The 23,733-nt window shown below is 40.4% G+C and overlaps 1 protein-coding gene across 5 annotated transcripts in view; it reads right to left on the minus strand.

Moving 5' to 3' along the window:
• The window catches only part of FAM172A (family with sequence similarity 172 member A), a 270,353-nt gene that overhangs the window by 13,701 nt on the left and 232,919 nt on the right, over positions 1-23,733 (minus strand). The gene's annotated exons all lie outside the window — the stretch shown is intronic.

Genomic DNA, 23,733 nt, shown 5'->3' on the forward strand with positions numbered 1-23,733 from the left:
AGTATGTGGTGGAAACTTAGTGTTAGGAGGAATGGCCTTGTGAAGTATCTAGATTATGAAGACTCTACTCTCATGAATGGAACAGTGTTGATCCTGGCAGGAGTTGAAGCCTTCTGTCTTGCCCACTCTCTTCCCTTTCATCATGGGACGAGACAGCAAAAAGGAATCATAGCAGTTGATGTGATGTCCAACATTCATAGGTTGAACATTCAGGGCACTTGTGGACCTGTCAGTGAAAAAGAGTATAAGAGTGCTTTATCACTGAAGGATTGGCAAAGTTTCCAGAGAATGTCGAAAATTATAGTCCCGAAAGGACAGTCCAGTAAAAATTCATCAACCCTTTTTATTGTATAGACTACTATTATGAGTCATTTCATCCCAAGGCAGCAGAACTAATGGGTTTGTAATAATAATTTAAACTCAAAGACATTTTAAGAAGATATATGACAATGAAGTAACAGGTAACAGACAATGCAGTTAATGTTTTCTAAGTGTATAGTATTTTTTCAATTTTGAGTTGATGCAATAAATACTTAAGGCCCAAATATAGTCTCATACTAAACTGCTCTCATCCAAGTTTTCGATAATTCTTAATGGGAGGATCCTACCACGGTAGGGTCAAGTTAATTAATCTGGTTTTACAATAGGAAATAGGAAGAAATAGTTCATGGGCCTTGTCTCCAAGTTAAAATGCATATATCACTACAAAAAATAGGGCTTTAATCGAAATGTTAATAATGATGTTTTTTTGGTAATATAAAATAAATTTAACCATCCATTAAAAGAAGAAATGATCTGGAATTCCGTAATTCCTGCTGCTAAGCCTGTTACTCAGTAACCCAATCATCTGGGTGAATGATCATATTTTTATGATTGCTAAAAGCTTCTGAAGCTACATGAAACATAATTTTTTAAACTATATATTTATTTTAAAAGTGAGTTCAATACCACTTTCTGGATTTTGTATTAATAGCTTCTGTATTAAAAAAAAAAAGCTATTTTTTTTATTCCATAGACATAATTTTTAGGGATTCATGCACTGTTCACATTTATTTTTGAAAAGTATAATGAAAGGAAGAAATACGGCACTGTTTACTATTTTGATGTTTAAACATATCTCTTCATTTCAGCAGATTTTTTAAAAGGAACAAATATCTAGTGGCTAAAAAAAAAAAAGAAAAGAAAAACAAAACAGAGGGCCCCATGCCACCTTGGAGTGTTCTAGCTCTGGCTCCCGATGCTAAGAGGCAGCAGCTTTGACTCCAGCAACTGGTTTCCTGCCACCGAGGCATATGCGCAAGGTGAGGGTTCTTGGTTCCCGGGGCTGGCAGCAGCTCAGTGCTGCTGCAGGCATTTGGGGTGTGAACCAGAGCACCGAACCCTTCTCTCTCATTCTCTCTCTGCCTCTCAAAATAAAAGAGGAAAATTAACAAACACAAATGCACACTCTACATACCACTGTGTCCCCAAATATAAGCTAACACTACCCACAAAAGTATATGGCAGAGTTCTGAAATTTGTTGGGATGTAGATTTAGGCCCTTGTTTAAATATAACAAGACAAAACAAAACGAAACAAACAAGAAAACTTAAACCAACCCTTACTTTACAGGAACTTCCGTGTTTCAATCAGGGGTTCCCAGGGCTACGTGCTTGGCGGCTGAAGGCTCTAAAGGCCAGGCGCCAGCTACGCCCCCTTGGTGTTTGCATGTTTTTCCCTTTGCAGGCATCATGCTCAGTACGTGTGAACTACAGGTATGGAAAACGAGTGTGTGCAGAAAGCGCGACTTCCATATGTCAGGGAGAGGACTGGGAATTGTACACAGGAGTAAGTTAACACTCTCCACTCTGCAGATCTGAGATAAGATGGATGGAATAGCAATGCCGTGGAGACTGTGGCCTCTCTTACAGCACAGCTAGTATCTAGCAATCTGCATCCTTCTGCATTCGTTAGAGATGTGCCGCTATTCTCTGAAGCACTGTACAGGAAGTGGGAAATCGGATACAGTTACTGTTGGCGTCACCGGTGCGTCAGGCCACCATCCAACATTAGTAAAGAAGCCAGATGAGACCTTCCCCCTTTTGCTTTAGAGGTATTTCATCTTTCACTGACATATCCTGCATTTTGTCAGCACATTATAAAAAAACGGTTTTGATGATTAAGCTCCCCGAAATAAGAGATGTTCAATTAAAAAAAAAAATCAGCAACTTGTGGTTTGAATACCATAAAACCTTTAAGAATACAGGTTGATAATCATAGAAGAGCTCAGGTCATGTTAAAATTTTCGGGAGTCACTGTATGTGGCAGACACTGCCAAGCAGCCAGTGCCGAAGGAAAAACACAGCGCGCATCTCATCCTTGACATTACAGCCGTGCTGCCCCTTGAAAGGATCCAAGACTCACCTACCTTATTGCCAACTGTACTGTATGGTAAGTGGCATAAAATAAAATTTGCACATGTTCTGAGAAATAATATTTAGACACATAAATTATCTATAATGTACTGTAATGTCCACAATGAAAATGACATTACATTACAAACCTCCCAATTTTACCTACAGACTGCTTTTCCTATTCAGCACACTGAACTGAGACTCTCCTGCTAAAAACAACAGTCACTATGTCTGTTACGTAATTTGTGCTGTTTTCTTTAGGATAATGCTTTCTACTTGCGCTATACCTGGCAGTAAGTGATTGGCTATTATCTACATGAGAGGAGTACAAGGGATCCACCACTCTTTATTCTGCTATTAATGAGTTAGGCTTCTTAATGTTTCCAATGGAATACCAACTCCATTTTCACCCTGGATAGTATCTCTCTCAGTTACAACTGATACAAGCTATCATTAAGACGCTCATGAGAGATCAGCACCTTCAGTTCTCTAATACTCAGTCCAATACTCCCCAAACTGGTTAAGACGATCATATTGACGAGATAATTGAAAGGCACACTTAAATGACCCACTTCTTAGATGTTTCCATCTTTGGACACACTAAAGCTAGAGTAAATTATAATAAATTCAACAGGATCTCCTACGTGAGCCTTGAGTCATGATTCAATGTTATTATAGGCTTTTATTGATCAACATAAATGATATAGGGAATGTCAACTACATTTTACATAATACTTTGGTAGACGATATGGGTTATGTTGTGTTAGTCCATGAATCTTGGGTACAAATCCATGTAACTTCATTTTATTTTTCTTTCAACTAACATGTTTTTCAAAAAGCTGAGGAAATGGTGGTCACCAAAACAGATGTGCTCACTGCCTTCAGGGAGTTTATATTCTAATGGAGGAAACAGACATGCAACAAACAATCTCACAAGAAACTGTAAATAAACAACATGTGATTTTTATTTGATACAGAGTGCCTAAACTTATATTTTCATGTGAGTTATGTATTTTAGTTTTTCAAGTGAAGAAGACATTGCCAGGCATCAGGAAGGCTTTGAGATGTATTCTATGTTAATTTAATTATTACATCAAAGACTAGTGGCCAATGACCTTTGTCCCTAAACAGTCCATAATATTATAAAATCTCTACTTTAATGATAATGTTGCAGTTTGTCTTCTTTCCTGCAGGCTGGCCAAAGGAAGTTAGAAGGGATTAAGCTACGCAGCATAGAAAAAGTAACAATTATGTGTTTCTTAAACTTCTACTTCACAATTTCATTTGAAAATCAGGGAATTGTTCTGTATATTCACTGGTATGTCAAAGCACAAAATTTTTACACAAGTTCCAAGTTAAGAATTCTTTCTTGAACTTGCAATGTTATATAAAATTGAGGACTTCAATTATCTTTAACCCCATGACAGAAACAAGGGGCTGATTAAAATTCCATGAAGTACTACAGGATATGTTAAAAATATCAGCATTTCATAATCTTTTGAAACTCTTCAGTACTTTAATGGTACTTCTAATAGTGCCTAACACTTGGGAGGATTCCACAGTTTGGCTCCTGTAAGGTGGTTTTTGACAGCAAATGTGCAGGAACCAGAATCCATACTGAAACTTGAATGTGAGCCATTTAGACTTCATGATGTTGCCCAAATGTGAAGTGGTTTCCATTGGCAATACCATAATATCTTCTCACTGAAGCAAGAAGCTGAGTTTGGAGGATGCTTAGCTACCAAAAGAAGCAGACATTATCTAAGACTTGATCAGACAGGAAAAAATTTGAAAAAGAATTTCTGGCATTCATTCAGTGGAAAATGAAGGAATGAAGAAGCCAAATAAAGTTAACAGCTCTAAAAGAAAGGGAGGAATTTGTGGTGCTCTAAAGCCTGCACCATCACCGCCATGCTCATTGATGCCAACACACACTGCGTGTTCACCATGTGCAAAAAGCACAATGGCACAGACTGTAGCTGTAATGGTGCTGAATGTCAAAGGCTCTCGTTTCGAACAAAAGGGTCTAACTCTTCTCCAAATATGTTCAAAGCCAATCCCTGCCACTCACTTATTTCCTTACTTCCCCAGCACCTAACTACTATTCTTTCAAAAACCATTTCAACCTGCATCTCATTTCTCTGTAACTCCTTGTGGGGTTTTGATGATAGCAGATATCTGGTAAATATACATGGTTTGTGTGAATGGAGTACAAGGATTTTAACAACAAATTCAGAGACAGAGATGTCTTTCTTGCTAGCAAGAAATCTTAACCCTTTCATGATGTTTCTTTCTTGTACAGTGTCTAACATGGAATGGGTTTTCAAAAGAAGGTTGGATAATCAATATCATACAAACTCCAGAATAACATTATTGGCACACATTGTGCTTTAGATGCATCTTTACGCTGAGTTCACACAGGCTATACAAGTTATTACTGTTCTCTTTTAGAGAGACGCAGATAAAGTCTACAGAGATGATAGATACCTTGCTTAGTTACCCGGATGCTGACTCATGGAGGCTGGACTGTTGGACTGTGGTTCCTACTTTTTTTCACTACTCTATTGTACAGGTAAGTAGGATGAGCAATATTACAAGGGAGTTTATGCTAAATAATAAGGGCTAAATGACTCACATTAAAATTTGAGTAGAGGATTAAGTTCTTCCCAGGGCCAGCATTGTGTTATAGCAATTAAGACACCATCTGTGATGTATCCCTTATAAATGTGGTTCCAGCCAAGGTTACTACAGTGCTGATCCAGTTAACTGCTAATGTGCCTAGGAAAGCAGCAGAACATGGCTCAAGCATCGGGGCTCCTGTCATCTATCTGGGAGACCTAGCTGGAAGACTCGGCTTCTGGCTTCAGTCTGGCTCAGTTTTGGGTGTTGTGGTCTGCTGAGACTGAACCAGCACCTGGAATATTTCTCTCTCGGCCCCTTCCTCTGTCTGCCTTTCAAATATATAAAGCAAATCTTAAATAAAAAATCTTCTTCAGAAGCTAAACCATACATTCATAAGCATCAGGGGTTGAGTTAGCTGAGTGGGTCTCTTCCTTATAAAGAAAAGGGCCTGGCTACAACAGGCTGAAACAACCCCCCCCACCCCCCCGCTGGATAAAAGTAAACTCAAAAAGAGACAGTATATTGAGTTCAGCTACCAGGGGAAATAAATTATTACATATATAAAAACAAATCTGTTTGCTACTTTTAAGTGTCTTTAATTGTCATAATTATAGTAAGCCTATCTCAACACAGATGCGAAAGATAAACTCTTAGGAAAATTGCCACAAGTGTTGATACTTAAATTCAAGTGTTATGTTTTTATGCCATATACCATACACATATACATGAAGATATTTATACACACCCACACACCTAACTGCATGCCTTCAGTGAGACATCAATTATACCAATGTGCAGGCAGAATTTGATGACTTCCTTAAAATTCTTGAGTGTCAGAAGCACTGAGATGATAATCTGCATTACGGTTGTTCACCCTCCCTCACAGCCAGTCCGTGCGGGTCACTGAGTAGAAAGGTGGCACATGGAGTTAGATGGATCTGCTCTTTGACTGACAACTTCATCTTTTGATAACCCACAGTCTTAATCCATCTTGTGCTGCGGCAATAAAGTCCCTGAGACTGGGTCATTTAAGAAGAGTGGAAATTTGCTTCCCACAATTGAGGAGGTAGATGAGTCAGAGATCAACTCAAGGACAGGTTCTTGTCTGGTGAGGGCCACATCCTTCAGAAGGGACGACTGCTGTGCCCCCACTATGGGGGAGAACGAAAAGGCAGGAGGGACGGGATCCCTCCATCGATCCCATTGCTGGGGGAGGGAGCATCCTTCGGACCCAATCTCCTCCTCAGAGCTCCACCCACAGTAAGAACCCCCCCAACTGTAAACAACTGAATTTTTTAAAAAAAATTATTTATTTTTTTTTAATGGGAAGGCAGATTTACAGAGAGAAGAAAATTCAGAGAGAAAGATCCTATGTCCGTGGGTTCACTCCCCAAGCAACATCCGGAGCTAAGCTGATCCAAAGCCAGGAGCCAGGAGCTTCTTCCAGGTCTCCCATTGGAGTTCAGGGTCCCAAGGCTTTGGGACATCCTCTGCTGCTTTCCCAGGCCACAATCAGAGAGCTAACGGGAAGCAGAGCAGCCAGGAAACAAACCAGCACCCATATGGGAGCCCAGTGCCTGAAAGGTGAGGATTTAGCCACCGAGTTTGTGCTGGGCCCAAACAACCGAACGTTTGAGTGGACACTTCCAAACCACAGCACTCACACTCTTCCTCCATCAGCCCATCTCCTCCATTCGCTTTGTTGTCTTTCACTGTGCCTTTTCCAATCCCTCATCCAGCTGAAATCAAGCTACACCAAATACAATCAAGCCAGTGAGACATTAAGAAATAGGTGATCACTGCCAAACTTTTTCCTTAAGCTAAAAATACAAACATTTCTACAGATGATGACTATTCTGTAGTTACTATTTGGCACTAAAGGGTATGGCAGTGTTCCCCTTACTCTGAAGTTTCAAAAGTTGGAAATTTCCTGCTGGCTATTTTTCCAATGTAAAATGGGCTAAGCTTAATGAATTATCTCAGTCCAGGAGATGTTTAGGAAGAAGACTGGAAGAGATGAGAACATAAACCATTGCAGCGGGTCAGAGGAGAGGGCTGGGGGGGAGGGGGGAGGGGAGGGGACACACACAGGGGAAGGCCCAGCTCAGTTATCACCCCACTGTGAGACTGTCCCTCTTTCAGATCTTAGATGGCTTCTGTGATGAGAAGATGAAGCAGAGAGAGAAAAGGAGAAGGAAGACAGATATCCCCTTGTGGCTTAGTCCTTGGTGACAACTAGTTAAAGGTAATTTACACAAATGGGCCAGCGCTGTGGTGTGTCTGGTAAGACTGCCACCAGCGATGCTGCCATCCTCTTTGGCTGCCTGTTTGTGTTCCAGCTGTTCTTCTTCCAATCCAGGTCCCTGCTAACATATCTAGGACATGTGGAAGATGACCTAAGTGTTGGGAGCCCTGCCCCCATGGGGAAGACCTGGAGGAGACTCCTGGCTCATGGCTCAGGCCTGACCCAAACTTGGCTGCTCTGGCCATCTTTCTGTTTCTCCCTCTCTATGTAACTCTGATTTTAAAAATAAAGAAATAAATAAATCTGTTTTTTAAAAGATAAGTTAAACATGGTTAATTATACAAGTATCTGCTATATAAATAGTACAGTTGCTTTTAACTAACAGAACATCAATATCTGGAATCAATATCTTTAATCCTTCCACTTTTTGGCCAGGTGAAAGGATTTTCTCTTCAGACACAATATAGTCAGCAGTGCACAAGATTTTTTGAGGAAGACAGAAGGGGAATTTTATAATACTAACTGCGTTATTTAGAACCGATTTAATCTCACCATAGTGAGAGGAACAGGGGTTATGTATCAACAGTGTTCTGATAAACATCTATTAAGGAAGGCAATATAAAATATATTCTCTAGGTTTCTAACCCACTTCACAAAATAACATGAATTATAATGTGACAACAAATAAATAAAATGTGAATTATACAAATAATTGAAAGTTACATAAAGAGGTGTACCAGTTATACTTTTACGATCTTACCAATAATAAACAGGCTGCATTATCACTGAAAGATTAATATATTTCTTATTATCATGAATACATGAATTTCCCTTACAATTTAATATTTAGCTTTTACTCCTAGAGAACTGATGTGATTCCGAATAACAGGAACCAGTTATTTCTTTTAATAGCGAAGTTAGGGGCTTGCATTGTGGATTAGTCATTGCCTGCAACACCAGCATTAGTTAGAGTCTGACCTAATTCCCTGTTTTTTTTTTTTCTTTAAGACTTATTTATTTTTTATTGAAAGGTGGATTTACAGGGAGAAGGAGAGACAAAGGTCTTCCGTCTGTTGATTTGCTCTCTAAATGGCAGCAACGGCCAGAGCTGAGCTGATCTGAAACCAGGAGCCAGGAACTCATGGGTCTCCCACACAGGTGTAGGGACTCAAGGCTTTGGGCCATCCTCCACTGCTTTCCCAGGCCACAAGCAGTGGGTGGAGGGGAAGTGGAGCAGCTAGGACATGATCCTGCACCTGTATGGGATCCCAGTACCTGTAGGACAGGGATGTGGCCACTAGGCCATCGTGTGGGGGCCCCCAATTCCTTGTTAATGCACCTGGGAAATCAGCTGAAGACAACCCAACTCTTTGTGTCCCTGCTCCTCCATGGGAGACCCAGGTGTAGCTCCTGGCTCTTGACTTCAGCCAGAGCCAGCTCCAGGCCCAGCTCCAGGCCCAGCCACTGTGGACATTTCCTAAGTGGACCAGTAGATGGAGGCTTCTCTGTCTCGGTCTCTTTCTGTCTGAGTCTTTCAAATACATAAAACCAATCTTAAAACAATTACCAAAGTTAATACTGAGTCCATGTTAAGTGTTACACGTTAAAGAAAACGAAGTGAGTCACAGATGAACAATTTTTACAGTTTACGTAACTAGTTTCCATGTGGTATTCAGAGTTGCTACCCATACCCAAACAGTATTTTATATCTACTCTGACTGATGAGACAGTACTCAGCAAACTTGGCTAACAATCAGGCACGAAGGAACTAAAACACCACATAGAAGGACTACAAGGAGACAGCTCAGCGACAGAAATTCTCATGACAGAAGCATGACAATATCAGTTTGGACATCATGCAAACCCAAACCAACGCCTGCGATTCAGCATGTGAGCCGATAAAACAGAGTCCAGGTACGTGGGGGTGTTCAGTTACTACAGAGGCATTTTCTGTGTTGGGAGCTTATTTGACACATAGACTGCAAATAAATAATGATGCGACATCATAGCGTGTCTGATAATCTGTGACAACAATTCTAATGCTGTCACTGTGGCCACCAGAGAAACCTGCACGTACTGAGCCCTGACCTGCGGAGCCTTTTATCTGCGTGTGTGCTCTCCACAGGCCAAGCACATAAAGGCCAAGTGATCATTTACACATGAATCGACGTGCTCCGCCGTACACACCAGACACATCTTTTCTCTGCTACTGAGGGAAAGGCGCTGAAGTCTAAGCTGTCTCACTAGAAATCATACCAGTGGAGCAGTGATTTGCAGGAAAACGACAGAGCAGCACAGGGAAGCTGTTTTGAATGCTTGATAAAAATGGCAGCCACAAAGGACTAGATGTGCATTTAGTTTGAATACGGGCCCGACAGTAACAATGGCCTTTCTCCTATTCAAAATGGGGAGTGTCATACACACTGTAGCCCAGATACAATCCTGATAGGAGATTACATATGATATCTGGGTAGGTATCTTTCAAGATATCAACCTTCATGTTAATAAAAGCAGGCTCAAGGATTCTTTCATCTTGACCTTATTCAGCGTATACACAGTTAGCCCGTATGAATGACATACGGGTGGTAAACTACCCACTTTGATAATGAGAAATACAGCAGGATGAGGTTTATAAAGGCCTGCTCATGAAAAACCGGGTAACACAATTTACATCATGGAACTGGTAAAGGAGAAAGATACACACCGGCTATATTTTTCTTCAACTAGAACTCATAGTACTTTGGTCAACTTTTAGAAGCTCATCAACAAATCAAAATACATATTGCTGGCCTTTGTTCTACAGATACATGTGAGCAATACCTTTTAGTCCATTTACCAGAGAGAGGATCTATTCCTACATTCGTGTTCACAGGCCATTCCAAAGCGGATTACTGCAACCTCCTAATGATAGGTGCTAACCAATCAACAATTTTTTTTTAATAAAATACTGACACTAATGTACAACCATCATCACCCATTTCAAAAGGGTATTTTTTTTTTTAAAGATTCATTTATCTTTATTGGAAAGTCAGACTTACAAAGTAAAGGAGAGACAGAGAGAAAGCTCTTCTGTCCGCTGATTCACTCCCCATGTAGCTACAACAGCTGGAGCTGAACTGATCCCAGCCCAGGACCCAGGACCCAGGACCCAGGAACTTATGTTTAGTGAAATAAACCAGATCCAAAAAGACAGTTATGTTTTCTTTGATCCGTGGTAGCAAATATATAGAGCAAAAAAAAAAATGCTGTATGTATTAGAATAAGTTGATATCCTATGATTTGATTATTGTTTATAGCATTTGCCAATATTCCTATGGAATAGAGGTTTTTCTACCCTGTTTGTTAAACATTATATTTAGTTGTCCCTTAAGCCTGTGATTACAGAATAAACTCCTTTTCTTTTAAACTCTCTCCATTGCTCCCCTCTCTTCTCCCCTCTCCCTTAAGGCTGACACCCACTTATGATCTACTTCTCTGAATAATTCTGCTCATTTCCCACCTCTGGTACATCAGTAGACTTAGAACTCAAAACCAATAATTTTCTTCAATTCTTAGCTGCGAATTACTGTCCCCTTCTACGTATTTATAATCCCATTGGGTGTCTAATACATAAAGGCACCTAAAATTTTAAAATTTAGCTTTTCAAAACACTATTTCCATGAAATTTTTTGAGAACCGTTTGTATTTGTGGATTTAAAAGTATTTCAAACCAAAATAAAAATCTTTTAAATTCCATTTTCAGTCGCTGTCTGAAGTATTCTTTTCATGTTATTTATTCTTGACAGTCTGCCCACTGTTGAACATTCTTAAGAACATGTATTTTTGGCCTGGCGCGACAGCACAGCGGTTAAAATCCTCGCCTTGCATGTGCCGGGATCCTATATGGTTGCCGGTTCTAATCCTGGCGGCCCCGCTTCCCATCCAGCTCCCTGCTTGTGGCCTGGGAAAGCAGTTGAGGACAGCCTAAAGCCTTGGGACCCTGCACCCACGTGGGAGACCCGGAGGAGAGCTCCTGGCTCCTGTCTTCAGATTGGCTCAGCTCCAGTCATTGTGGCCACTTGGGGAGTGAACCATCAGAAGGAAGATCTTCCCCTCTGTCTCTCCTCCTCTCTGTATATCTGCCTTTTGAATAAAAATAAATAAAAAACTAAAAAAAAAAAAGAATGCATATTTTTCAAAGTCAACCCATAATGTAGCTGGTAATATTCATGGGTTTATTGAGGTAAATTCATATCACAGATTTTGCTCACATAAAGGTAAGTTTCATTACTACCAGGCAAGAAAGGTCCAATACCATTGTTTTAGTGACTTTGAAGACACAAAGCCTGGGTAGAGAAGGAGGGGTAAAGAACAAATAATTATAATGTTCATGGGGCTGTACTTCACTCTAACAAATTTTTCACAATTTCAGCATCTCTATTTCTTTGTTTACTAATATTTTTTCCCTTGGTAATGAAAATTGACTCTAATTTGAAAAACAATAAAAGTTACTGCTGTTTCATTTATTAGTCAAAAAGGACTATGATACTTAGAAGCAAAGCAGATGGGCTGACAGTCCACATCTCTTAGGGTGACAAAAGAATGAGGAAGGGACCTTTGCTGACAGGAATTTTTACAAGGCACACAAAGACACAGAAATCAGGAGCTTTCCGAAACACCCAAGAGGCGGCCAGGAAGGAAAGTGGAAAATTTGAGCCCATTTCACACTATACTTAATGATGATATTTAATTTTATCCCCCAGTTTTTAAAGTATTAAAACTTTCAGAAAGTTCCCAACTTCATTTCGTGCTAATATTTTGAACTCCTCCGTTCCTACACTTTGATGACAGCTTCTTACCAAAGTCTTTTCTACCTGCCTTAGCACTCATCCACTGCCCTCCTGTTGATCATCAGATCATGAAAGACACAGTGGATGGCTTCCTCCTGTCAACACATGACTCGGACTTCGCTTCTACTCCGTCTACCCTGGGGGATCCGGTAGCCCACAATGGCCAAGCGATCACTCCACAGGAATTGGTGACTCAAAATGATTCAATAGGATGTCAGAACCTTGCAAAGTACTTTCTACAAAATATCTAAATTAACCTGACAGGGGATCTAACTTTGAAAGTTTGTCCTTTCTCACATTTTTTGAAGTAATATACTAAATTTGTTCTTTTCCAGTTCCATCTTTTCTTACTACTGCCACTCAATACTAAAGTTTCTTTTCCAAGTCTGTCAAGGCAGACAAGCGGGCTCCTTGAAACAAAATAGCCAAATGCAAAGCAGGCACACAAAATGTTCCCTTTTACAATGCTGCTGTAACTCAGTGACTGTCAGACAAGGTCTTACACACAACTGCATCATAACGCTGCTACCACAGAGGCAGAAAATCTGCTTAACACCGGACTTTTGTACACATTTGTGCACCTGATGTCCCAGGCTAGGCATGAGAGGTGTTTTTGCCAAGTCTGAACAGGGTGCACAGAGAAAATGTATTTGCAATGGGCTACTTAGTCATTTTTTAAAAAAGATTTTGTTTGTTTTTATTGGAAAGTTAGATTTACAGAAAGAAGAAGAGGCAGAGAGAATGATCTGTCTGCTGATTCACTTCCCAAGTAGCCGCAACGGTTGAAACTAAGCCCATCTGAAGCCAAGAGCTTCTTCTTGGTCTCCCACGTGGTTGCAGGGTCTTAATGACTTAGACCATCCTCTATTGCTTTCCCAAGCCAGAAGCAAGGAACTGGATCGGAACTGGAGCAGCCAGGATATGACACAGAGCCCACATGGGATCCTGGACATGATAGACGAGAACGTTAGCCACTTAGGCCACCATTCCGGACCTGCTGCTCAGCCATTTAATAAAAAGAGAAATAGTGGGGCTGGTGTTGAGGCACAGCAGGTTAAGCTGCAGCCTGTGACTCCTGCATCTTATATAGGCACTGGTTGGAGTCCCAGCTGTTCCACTTCCAATCCAGCACCCTACTTATGCAGCTGTGAGAGCAGGAGAAGACAACCCAAGTGCTTGGGCCCCTGTACTCATGTGGGGGACCTGGAATAAACCGTTGGCTGCTGCCTTTGGACTTGCTCAGCTCCAACCATTGTGGCAATTTGGGAAGTTCATCAGTAGAAAGAAGAGTTCTTTCATTCTCTCAATAGCTCTTCCTTTCATATAAATAATCATTTTAAAGAATTGCCCATTAAAAAGAAGATTTTATTTTACAGAGAGAGGGAAAGACAGACAGACAGAGAGAGAGAGAGCTCTTCCGTGCACTGGTTCACATCCCAAATGGTGCAATGGTCAGAGTAGAGTCAGTCTGGAGCCAGGAGGCAGGAACTTCTTCCTAGCCTCCCAAATGGATTCAGGGATCCAAGAACTTGGTCCAGTCTGCTGCTTCCCCTGGTCATAGTTAGGAATCTGGATGGAAAGTGGGGCAAGCAGAAACTTGAACTGGTGCCCAAACGGGATGCCAGCACTGCAGGCAGAGGATTAGCCAGCTGGGGCTCCTAAAAAGACATCTTAAAAAAAATTAAAAAGTACTGAGCAAAGATCCCTAATTTATAAGGGAACAGTGGGTTATAGACCCTTAATAAAATAATACTGAATTTCTTTTATAAGAAATCAAGGAAAGAAGAACTTGCTTTTCAAATTATGTGCTCACTGTCATGCTGAAAAACTGCACAACTGCAAAGGTGGATGCTTTGCATACTCTGAATAAAATCTGCATTCTTCAAAACTGCCTGAACCTGAGGGTTAACGTAGCCCGTACTAGTCAAGCATGAGTTTCCAGTTTCTGATCACTCATGTTGCTGTGTTCCAATCTAACACATTTTAGGTTATGCTCGAAGCTTAACTTATTAGTGAAAGGGAATCGTCAAAGGCATACATTTTACTATTATTTTTTCTTTCTTATCCTAAAACTCCTCTTTGATCTATAGACTGTTTCCTTTAAATTATAAAAGCAGAGCATGACTAAGTGCCATGATTTTACTTGAATTTTTCCTCCCAAACCTGTACCTATTTCAAACCGTCTCAGTAAAATACATGACCAAGAAGTTTGAGTCAGAAATGAATTTCTCATCTTTGCGATTCTCTCATCTCCATGTGTACATGATTGAGTTAACATTTCTTCCCATACGCACCTTGCCACCAGTGCCCAGTCCCCCAAATCTGCTGCCTTATGGCCTGCTGGTCCCACTCTTTTCTCCCCCAACAGTCCATTTTCTACTTAACACAGAGACAATGACACCTCAGCTCAAGGTTCTCCAGTGCTGACCCATGGCACTTAGCAATCGGAACTCTGGTGCTGCGACCCTAAACCACATGGCCCCTGCTTACTATCTCTTTGTTCCACACACTTCAGATGACCTGGCCTTCCTTATGTCCTGTGATCAGGAGCATTCTTCTCTGGTCAGCTTAGAATGAAGGCTGAAATCTGTGAATCATCAAGCCTGAAGTACATTCAGGAGATTTTGCTGAGAGCAAAGGCAACAAGCCCAGCATAACTCAGGACCACACACCATGCTTGTTATTTCTACTTAGAAATGCTAATATATCACTAAGTCTAGGAGAAAAGCAGCAGATGATTTAAATTCCAGCAAAACACACAGGAACAATTAAAAGCATGATTTCATTCTTTACATGCTGTATTTAGTTTTGCCTAATGAGTAACGAGAGATTACTAACACAGTGTTTCCTGTACATTTCTTTACTTGGAGAAGGTATGAGTCTAGAGTTTCTCAAGGATGACAGTCATTCTTCTGCTATGTACACAATGCAATGGGGATGTGCACTTCACAATGTCAGATTATTGTCAGGGACAGTTTTGCTATTTAAAACATTCCTCTGGGGCCCGGCGCGGTGGCGCAAGTGGTTGAGGTCCTCGCCTTGCACGCCCGGGATCCCATGTGGGCGCCGGTTCTAATCCCGGCAGCCCTGCTTCCCTTCCAGCTCCCTGCCTGTGGCCTGGGAAAGCAGTCGAGGACGGCCCAAAGCTTTGGGACCCTGCACCCGCGTGGGAGACCCGGAAGAGGCTCCTGGCTTCGGATCGGCATAGTATCGGCCCGTTGCGCTCACTTGGGGAGTGAATCATCGGACGGAAGATCTTCCTCTCTGTCTCTCCTCTCTGTATATCTGCCTTTCCAATAAAAAAATAATAAAAATAAATCTTTAAAAAAAAAAAAACAAAAAAAAAAAAAAAAAACATTCCTCTGTGTTTTCTGTTCTTTGGTTTTCACTAAAAGTGCTTCTTCCAGAAGAAGAAAATGATCTTCTTATGATAGATTAGCCTGGCTCCCCACAGAAGCATCCAGAATGTCGCTCTTTCAGATTTTCATTGTGACACTGTGATCCACAGCCTGCTGACATTGGCTATAGAATAGAAAATAATGAACTATTTGCTTTGTCAGTATGGAAGCAGTATAAACCCTTAGAATGAGACCTTCTGCATGGATTCTACCTGACAGAGCACTGAGCATTTGATACCTTCCAGGAGCTTTGAAGAAACCAAGTTAGTATAAGAAAATGAACTGCCACATGTATCATAATTATTATAATAACTGTTCCTGCGTAATAATTGTCAATAAGGATTTTATTTTCAATTATGTAACATGCTTAAAAGTTTGGCACATAAAGAAGCAGAATAGAAAATTTAGCATTAAACTTTTTTTTTGAATGTGAATTCAAGAAAATGGATAAAAATCATAATTTAAAAATTACCTTGCCTGATAAAGTGAACTGCTGTAGAATTTCAATGCTATTTTAGAATTTTTCTAAGTGACAAAGAGGAGCTGGGACTCATGTTCTTAAAAAATCTTAATGTATAATCAAAGCCAGTCCCAGCACTTGATTAATAAAAAGTAGGATTTGCAACTCTAATAAGGAACTGAAAATGCCATGAGACTTTATATGCTATTAAAAATGAAGAAAATTTTCAGTTGTAGAAAAAAAATTTTGGATCTGTAGTACTTGTTTCTTTCCAGAAATTCTGAGATAACCTCTCAAATTTTCAAACAAGCTCTTGCATTGAAAAAAAAAAAACTCAGAAAAACACCATGTTAATATAATGACACTATTTCATTTTTATACTCTTTGGTTGGTCATTGATCATTTGGACAAATGTTGTTATGTTAACATTGTTACGTTTTTTATTTGTAAGGGGATGGGGAGGGAAGGAGAGCAGGAGAGAGAAAAAGAGAGAGATCAATTTTTCATCTGTTGCTGCATTCCCCAAATGAGCAACACCTAGGGCGGGGCCAGGCCGAAGCCCAGAGCCTTAAACTCGATCAGGACTCCCTTGTAATGGCAAGGGGCCAAATCTTCGACCCATCATCTGCAGCTCCAGGATACATTAGCAGGAAGCTGAATCAGAAGTGAAGTAATTGGGACTTGAACCCGGCACTTTAGCATGGGATGTGGGTGTTCCAAGCAGTGACTTAACAACTGCACCAAACGCCTGTTCCCGGAGTTAAGCTTTAAATAAAACGATAGTGCTTGCCTCCTGGTAAAGAAACTATTTGCCCAAATCACAGAATTTGTGATTCTGCTCTGCTTCCTGATTTCAGCTTTTTGCCAATGAAGACCTCAGATTTGCAGTGATGGCTCAGTATTTGGGTTCTTGTCACTTACAAGGCACACCTGGAGTGAGTTCGTGGCTCCCAGCTTCACCACTGGCTCAGCCCTGGCCATTGAAGGTATTTGAGGAGTGAACCAGCATATGGGATCGATCTCTCTCTGACAAACACAACAACATAACTACAAAAAAACCCAACTTTAAATGAAAGCAAAAAAAGACATGTCTTGGAAAAGGATAAGAGAAGGAGAAAAGGAGATAGTGTCGTGACAAACAGAAATGCTACAGATGTGCTAACATTTACATTAAATGGAAAGAACTAATTAGTGTGTAGGTCATGGGTAATGGCTTGGGTGCCAGCTTTTGGTTAGTCCCATTTAGGAGCAATTTGTTGCTCCATTCCATTCCCAGGGTGGGTCTACCTGGTGTTGAGGATTATCTTTGAATCTGAAGAAATCATTTTGCTGTATGATGATTAACCATCAGTCTCCTGCATAACTCAACACACTTACAATGAACATCAAACAGTTCCTAGGTTCTTTTCAGATCTGCCTTGGGCATCGCAATATTCAGTATTTTTTTTACTTGATGGGACTGAGAATCATATCAGTGAAAGGGTTAACCACATTTTGGCAGCAGTTTCGAGAAACTGGTGACAGAAATGGTGCTGTATGCACCACTGATAGTCTAGTGCATAAAAAGCATTTCTTGAGATAATGAGGGAAAGAAGAAAAAACAATTAAGGATGATGGGCAAGGGAGATTTAAAGACATACTAACTACAAAATTTAGATCAGATCTAAACTGTAGTTAAAGTGGAAGAAAGGAGAATTTAAGAACTTCATATAAGCCATGATTATAAGTCTGATCTGGCATTAATTATTGCTAATCTTTAATAATTTAGAAAGTTATAAAACGGTAATGTACACTCTGATTTGGTTCTTTCAGCATCATCACCAGAAGCTTCACATTCGACCGTGAAGTTATGTTTGGTCTCTCCCAATTCCTACCTGGTCTGTTTTGTAAATTTAGTCATTGCAGAAACCAGATCAAATCAAAGCCAATCAAATAAAACTAAACCCAAATCCACCTTCTTCACCAGCCACCAATATGCACAGAAGAAATGTTCTCTAGATAATGAAATGCCACACACATTCCTGCGGTATCATTTGGAGAAGGAAAGGTTTTTCAAAATTAATAGAATTTCTCTCATTTCCTTCTCATTCCATTAAGCTTTCCTGCTTTACAATCTGGATTTTATATATAGCCAGTAGAATCTACATTTCAAGTGTGAGGGAATTTTAAATGAAATAATTTAAAATGGAATGTTTTTAAGCAGAGCTGTTCACTGACACTGATAGTTTTGTTTTGGGATACAAAATATAAAACCATTTCCTCGAGATATTTTGTGTTCAGCATAAAATATTTAAAATGTCTCATTTCCAAGAGATCTGGTGGGAGTTCATGACAGATGTGTTATTTCTTGCTTTCTTTTTTTAAAAACAGCATTATTGTGTCTAATTAGCGCTGACGATTTACCCATGGCAGCCTGAACTTCTTGAGAGAAAAGTAGACCAGCTTCTTTGGAGAAATGAACAAACTGGAATGGGATGGAAGGAACTAAAATTCTTTTCCCCATTTAATGTGTTTTGCAGCAAATGCTCACAAATAGCCTACAGAGAACTCATTTATTTATGCATCGCCATATGATCAATCCAATTGCCTTCAGTCTCAAACAGTGAAAGCCTCAGTACACAGCATTCTCCAGGTGTTGGCATAGGTTTGTCATTATTTCCTATTTACAGAGTCTGTCTAGTAAAAGAAGACAAATTACTGTAAGTGGGGGTAAATGTGATTAAATGAGTCCTCTGAAGATAAGAGGGGACATGGACAAGGGCCATTAACACAAGTGACCTCTCTTTGTCCAGATCATAATTTTGTTTAGTGGATTTGAAAACATCGTTAAGCAAGAGTGATTTCTACCATACACACTCCAGGTGGACCATACCCCTTCAGATTCTCACAAACCTTTTTACGTCTTTGCAACATTTCAGTGTTACACCAATAATGCCAAAATATTCTCAGAATACACCAAGAACAATACAGATGAGAAAATCACCGGTCCTTAGGCATCTAATCAGAAAGACTCTAGAGCTGGTCAAAATCAGAGTAGAGCTAAGATCCACAGCTCTAGTTAGTACATACCAGGATCATCTCTGTATCACACAAAAAGTCTAAATTTACAGTTTCAATTAAAACATCTACATTCTTTCTTTCACTTGATTGTGGCCCCATATGGCAAGGTCAGCCCTTTCAGTGAGCAAACAGCTCAGTCGCCTGCAGTGGGGGCTGTTATCTTCCTCAACAAGGGGAGACATTCGGCACAGCCTAAAGCTGGGGCATGAACCCTGGCTAAGCTTAAGACATTTATCTGACAGCATCAGCTGACACTCCACAAACACATTTGCTCTCCATGACCTCGAAGCCTTCGTGATTAATCAAAAATGTATCTTGGATCTTGAGAACAAGCTACAACCAGGCACACACAAAAAAGAATATGCTCTCGATCTCGCTTATCGACTCAAGAGGTATATTGAATTTAGAAAAAGCAAATAGAATAAAATGATCAATATGTTCTCACTTGTCCATGGAAGAGCAAACTTTATCCCTCAAGCAAAAGACATTGATCATGTAAATGTTTCAGAACTGCTTTCCAAGTGGAGAATGCAAAACGCGCATGGTTTCTTGGGGGTGGGGACGGCAGCCTGCCAAAGAAGAGCTTTTGCTTTAACTTAAAAAAATAGGAAAGCAAAAGAATAGCTCCAAATATTATGCTCGTAGTGTGTTGCTGTACTGTTAAAAACTGCCCATCCAACTTAAAGACTGCTTCCGTAATGTGTTGCCAACTGTTCTTAATAAAATTTTCTAGAGCAAACTTTAAAACTTAATGAAGGAACATTATTTGTGTACAGAAAACTCGCTGCTTTAATTTAAATGAGACACAGTTCTAAGATATCCCCCATGCGCTGTTTACAATTCATAATTCATAATTTATGTCTCTTGATTCAAACTTGCTATTTTCTGCAGTCATCTGCTAAGTAATATGATTAGCATGTGAATATTGTAATATTCTGCTTCCCAGCCTAGTACAATTTAGTATGCATTTTATTTTTGTTTATACTTTTTACTTTCTAATAACAATGCTGAACTCTAATGAAAGCAATGAGTAACAGAAGTCACATGGCCCACCCTTGATAATATGAAAATGAATATTTTTTTAAAAAAAATCCCTGCAACTGAATTTATTAAATCCCTTTCTTGCCTGATCACCCAGTGGTTAGGTTGCAGTTGTTCATGTTCCTGCGGCAGGGTCTTTCCACTAAAGAAAAACTCCGTGCTCTGGTCCCTGTTGGCATGGCAAACAAACTTTCATAGCATGTGCTCGCTCTATAAAATGGTGGTACTAATTGGAAGATACAAGCTCATGCTGAGACATGATATGAATTGGCTTTATGTATCTACTAAACTCACAGCAGTACTAGATTTATACTGTTGCTGCTTTAAACTAACGCGAAACAGAAAATTCAGCGTCTAAACATGTATGATAAGAAAGCAAAAAGTGATTTGAGCTGAGAAAACAAAACCTCAGACCCTCATCTTTGGGTTTCACTGCTAAAATGCTTCCTGTGCCCTCAGAGGTTGCCCACCATTTTCTCCCATATGTTTACCTAACTTAAATTCTTCAGACATGAATTGCAAGTACCAGATAGCACAGCTGTATGTTTTGACATCCATGGTGAAAATGAGCAGAAAATCTAACTGTTCCATATCAAGAAGTATTTTTACTAGTGCTAATGTGCCTTAAATACCTTGTTCCACAGATGAGTGGCCTGGCACCTGCTGCATGAGAAATAGCCAATTACTGTTCAGTGTCTCTAATTTTCTGATTCAATTAGCATGCTTCAGAGCTTTCCAGTTTAATTGCAAACTACTTCACAGTTAGCTCTCTGATTAATCATTGCCCATCTGCAAGCCATCGGAAAACTTAGTGGAACAAATTTGTGTACTTTGGAATGCTGGGAGCTTAGCAAATCAAACTTGTTTTGGTATATAAAGCTTTAATTTTGTTTGCCCTTTTCAGCTGCACTTGTAAGAAGCTCTGTACTGATTAAACAGGAAGTCCGGACAATAATATGCTACATTATGCATATAATTACTGTAAATACAACCGAGATTGTAGAAACATCATTTAAGGTTAGGCACTAACACGAATGGAGAAGCGGGTCAAGAAAACACATTTGGAATCAATTTCTTTCCATTATGACCAAATACAAGTATCAAGGAGGATAAAAAAAAAAAAGCTGTGACACACAGTGATGTCATTATAGCACCTGTTCCCCTGGAGGCATTTGAAATTCTGCCTTTTCATGGATTCATAAAATCTTTCTTGTTATTTAATTAGTAGAATACTAAGTTTTATAAGCTTTGTTTACAAAACATATATTAGGGATTTTAAATCAAACTGGCACCACATTGTTTATGCTTCATCTTTCAAGCTTCCTTGCTGGTCCGCTGAGCGTAAGAAGGGTAATGTCAGAAAAGCTCTCTGTTTCAGCAGAGCCTTGGCTGGATTTCAGGTTATATCTTAACTGATGACGATGATTTTTCATTGGTGAACAATAAAACATGAAGTCACATTCTGTTCACTCTTCTGAACCAATGTCATCGTAAGTATTCTTCACAAAATGAACTCCAAAGCTCTCTGCAATTCTCAGGGTTTCTGGTTCACACCTTACAAACTCTGGAATTAGCCAGTGCAGTTCTGGAATGCTTTTAGAAGTGCACATGTGCTGTGTATGAGAGTTTTTATTTCTAAGAGGAAATCTAAGCTGTGCGAGAGCAGAGACTGTGCGTCTAGCTCACTGCGGTTTCCCAGTTGCCCGAGGGAGGGGTCTGCACATTCTTGGTGGTCAATGAAAATCTGTTGGATGAGGGGAATGAAAGCAGTTTAGGTCCCCAGGTTTTCAGGTCATGGCACAGTACCAAGTTGGACACTTTGCTTTCCTTCTGCAGCTTCAACAGGATACAGCCATGTTATCTCATGAAGATGGTGACAAATATCATCATCCTATAAATATCTGGTGAAAGATTGGTACAGAGAGAAGGGTGCTTTGCTATTGTGATGGCCCATAATGATCTGCTGTTGACAGACATGAAGAAAAAGAATTTCTCCATCCTTTCATGAAGAGCGTGGTATACTGTGGAAATGTGAAGAAGTTTATAATTAAGGGTCTGACACGGCAGCCTAATGGTTAGAGTCCTCACCTTGAACACACCAGGATCCCATATTGGCACCAGTTCTAATCCCAGTAGCCCCACTTTCCATCCAGCTCCCTGCTTGTGGCCTGGGAAAGCAGTAGAGGACGCCCTAAAGCCTTGGGACCCTGCACCTGTGTGGGAGACCCAGAAGAGGCTCCTGGCTCCTGGCTTCAGATCAGCGCAGCTCCAGCTGTTGTGGCTGCTTGGGGAGTGACTTATCAGATGGAACATCTTTCTGTCCTGCCTCCTCTCTGTATATCTGATTTTGCAATAAAAATAAATAAATCTTAAAAAAAACACACAAGTTTATAGTTAAAACCAAACACTCTAAAATTAAGTGTTAAAATTGGAAAATTGTTTTTTGAAAATGTTGGATGAAGGCAAGTTCACTTCAAAAAATTTTTTTAAGATAGAGATATTTAAAGTCGAGGGATTTTCTGACTCCATTAACAGTAGACAAACATGAAACCAAGATTCCCGAGCTTTCTAAAAGCCCCTTTCCTGTCTCCTTGTGGAAGGGCTGGAGAACTCCAGTGGGCTGACTTCAAGCTTCTCTGAACTTTGTAGGCAGCTAATGTCAGAAACGCTGAGAAGGCGGAATGTGATGTGGGAGATTGAGGTGAGTGGGCAGGCCTGCTGCCACCCTCTGCTGCCTGCAGCAGGCCAGGGGCTGGAATCCCTGCGAAGATCAAATTACAAAATCATCAAGCTTTGTGGCCTGGCAGCCAGAGAGGCTACTGTGAGGTCATGAGATAAATCAGGGACTAGAAGGCGCAAAATTTGGCAGTCCAAAATAACATTTTTTTATATCGTACTTACAGTATGGTTCTCTGTGAAAAATCAACTGTTAAATGATGTCCAGTTTTTTTTTTTTTTTTTTTTAACCTCAGGAAAGGCCAAACGGCTCTCCCTGTACCAACTCCCAGCAATCAAGCCTTATGTTTAGAGAGAAGCAATTACACTCCACACACCAAAGAAGAACAATGGGTTGTCCAAGATGGAAAGTAGCCAAAGAGAGGCCAAACTGGGCCTGGTCCCTGTCCTGGGGTTGTCAGTCCTCTCTCTTCCTCCTCCCCGCTGTGCAGCCGGATGTCTCCATGTGTCAGGGAGAACCAAAACAACGGTGGAGTGGATAACGAGGGAAAATGACTGCAAAGCACGCGGAAAAATGTTCATAGGACCCAAATGTGTTTTGAGAGGGGAGCACATCTTGGGCTAAAGGAGTCATTTCCAGAAATAATCCCATTATGCAAGAAAAAAAAAAAGCAGAGTCCTCATTGAAAAGCTGTCTGATACAAGATGGCTCACACCAGAAAATACTACTGCTTTTACGGAGAGCTGCTCGCATCACCCCTTCCCCTGCCATACCCAATGTGGTTCCCAGAGCTGGACTTGCTAGGGAAGTCGCAACGCATTTTCTGAGAAGTTCAACATGACTACTTGTTTGGTATCGAATATGAAAGAATTAAAATGGCAGATTTCAACTAGCCTTGAATTAGGCAGGAAATACAGACATCTGAGTGGATAACTCGGAGAGCAACTGTTAGACTCCTAAAGAAATTAGCCCGCAAACTTGCAGGGGCAACTGAACCAAGGTGGGTTG

The sequence above is a fragment of the Ochotona curzoniae genome, unplaced genomic scaffold (assembly GCF_017591425.1).
Source record: "Ochotona curzoniae isolate NIBS_2020 unplaced genomic scaffold, NIBS_Ocur_1.0 contig_4501, whole genome shotgun sequence".
Taxonomy (NCBI): Eukaryota; Metazoa; Chordata; class Mammalia; order Lagomorpha; family Ochotonidae; genus Ochotona; species Ochotona curzoniae.